Here is a 2,500-nt window from a genome sequence, read left to right as displayed (position 1 = left end):
TTTCATTTGTTCACTTCTTATTCCACCTTTTCCTCACTTCCACGTCTTTCACTTGCAATTCTTCAACTTCTTCCACTTCTTCCTTTTCCACTTACTCTTATTTTTTTCTCTTCTTTTTTTTCTTCTTCTTTTTCTCTCCTTTTTGTTCTTCTTTTTGCTCTTCATTTTGACTTTTTTTTTCTTCATCCTCATTTTTTTCCACGTTTTATTCCTCTTCTTTTCTTATTCCTCTTTTTTTTTTTTTTGCCTTCTCATAATTTTTTTTTCTTTTTTATCCTATTCAATTTGATCTTCTTCCTCTTCTTCTTCTTCAACTTGTTCTTCTTTTTCCTACTGTTCTCCTACACCTCTTATCATTCTATTATTTTTAAATCTATCTCTATCTTATCTCTCTTCACCTTCTTTCACTCTCTCTTCCTTAACTTTTTTTTATCTCCTTTGTTTAATTTCTTTCATTACTTCCTCCTGACTATACTTTTCTAATTTGTCCCTTTCTCTTTTTGTCTTCCTTTCCCCCCCTTTTTTTCCCTCTATTATTTTCAATTTATCTCCTTTACTTCTTCATTTTCTCTTTCCATTTTCTTTTTTTCTTGTCTATTTTCCTTCTTTATTTTCCTCTCTATTTCTTTTATTTTTTCTCTCATTTTTCTTTAACTTTTTTCCTTGCTACTCTCATTTTTCTTATTCATTTTTTCTTGTTCCTTTTCTTTTTCTTCTTTCCTTTCTCCTTCTTTTCCTATTTAGAAAGACTATCTATTACCTTCTTCTTGGTTACTAACTACTCCAAGATTATTGGTATTGGCTGTAGCTATGAACTCTAGTCTTCAAAAAGATCTTCGAAACTATCGATTCTCCTCTGACTTGTCTGGGTTTCCTTATTTTCCTCTCACGCACTTTGTTTTATGAACATATAAAGTGTATATCATATTAACACTGTCTCTAGCATTCATCCTATTTTGTTCGTGTTTAAAGAATTAACTTAGCATCATCAGTTATATTAGGCATATACATGTCGCTTGTTGTGCTTGATAACAGTCCAAATAATTCAAAGTAAAAATATTTTGGGAGAAATCCTGTTTTAACATTTCTAGTTTGAAAAGGAGTATTAACGTTTTTTGTACACGTCATACCTGAGTAGTCCCTTAAAGCTTTTTATGTTTTCTACTTTGGATACATACGAAAGGTTGTCGTAATTTCCAGTTTCAATAACCGCCAACTAAGTTTTTTGATTCCTTGGAAAGATACATATATATATATATATATATATATATATATATATATATATATATATATATATATACATATATATGTATATATATATACATATATATATATACATATATATATATATATATATATATATATATATACATATATATATATATATATATATGTATCTTTCCAAGGAATCAAAAAACTTAGTTGGCGGTTATTGAAACTGGAAATTACGACAACCTCGACAGCCGTTTTTTTCAGCTGAGGGATTCCTCAATCCCGCAGTCTTTGAAGGAGGAACCCACCCCGATGGTCGGGTGATTTTATTCTCGACGTGGGCGACAGGAGGTCTTTTTTTCGGCTGAGGGATGTCTCAGTCCCGTAGTCTTTGAATGAGGAACCTACCTAGAAATCGTAGGGCCATTTTATTCAGCCGAGGGAAGCAGCACCTGGTCAGACGGTGAACGGACGTATCAACTCGCTCCGTTCTGCTTATGGGAATTCGTTTGTGCCGTTTTTCTGCTGATGATGACAGAGAGTCTTTCTCCTGTTAGTGGCATGGCGCTGTACTCCTTGTAGTGCAATTGCGCTGTTGTCCTGTTAGAGTATTGGACTTTATTCTTCTGGTAGTAGAATGGGGCTCTTCTCCTGGTCGAGGAATGGCGTTCTTCTGCCTCTGTTGAAGCCTTTCGCCTTCTATGTTTCTGGTGATGGTAAGGATATGGCGCTGTTTGGGTGGAATTACTGCCTCTGTTATTCAGGATAGGCTTCGAGCTTTTCTTCAAGAGTAGCTTTGAGCTCTTTTCCTGGAGAGGCTTCGTGGTGTTTCACTTGAGTGGCGCCGAGCCGTTGCACAAGTGATAACACTATGGGCCTTTTCTCTTTCTGCGTAAGGTTTTGTGTTCCTTTCTTTATTGGCTACGCTTTATTTATTTCCTAGATGTTTCTATCTGTTAGATCAGGAAAGCGTTGTGCCAATGAGGTTTTCAGTGGTATACTGTTAATGTTTTTATTCGTTAATTCGGCTCTTTACTTTCATTCGAGGGGGGACGGAGACAAGAGGGGTGGTGATGGACAGTAACTCCGCTAGTACCGCGTTGATTTTAACTTTCAGAAATATATTAAATACCTCTTGTCTTCGTTGTTTCAACCCCTCGATTTCTTTATTCGAGCCGGGCCCGCCTACCCCTGGCCTCCATTAGCGCATCAAGTCAGACCCAAGAGAGTGAGAGAGAGAGAGAAAGCGATAGAGAAAGAATAGCCGCGGAGGCACTCGAAGTCGGCC

The sequence above is a fragment of the Oratosquilla oratoria genome, chromosome 10 (genome assembly GCF_046742065.1).
Source record: "Oratosquilla oratoria isolate Oo_2021 chromosome 10, ASM4674206v1, whole genome shotgun sequence".
Classification (NCBI taxonomy): domain Eukaryota; kingdom Metazoa; phylum Arthropoda; class Malacostraca; order Stomatopoda; family Squillidae; genus Oratosquilla; species Oratosquilla oratoria.
This window is presented reverse-complemented; position numbering follows the sequence as displayed.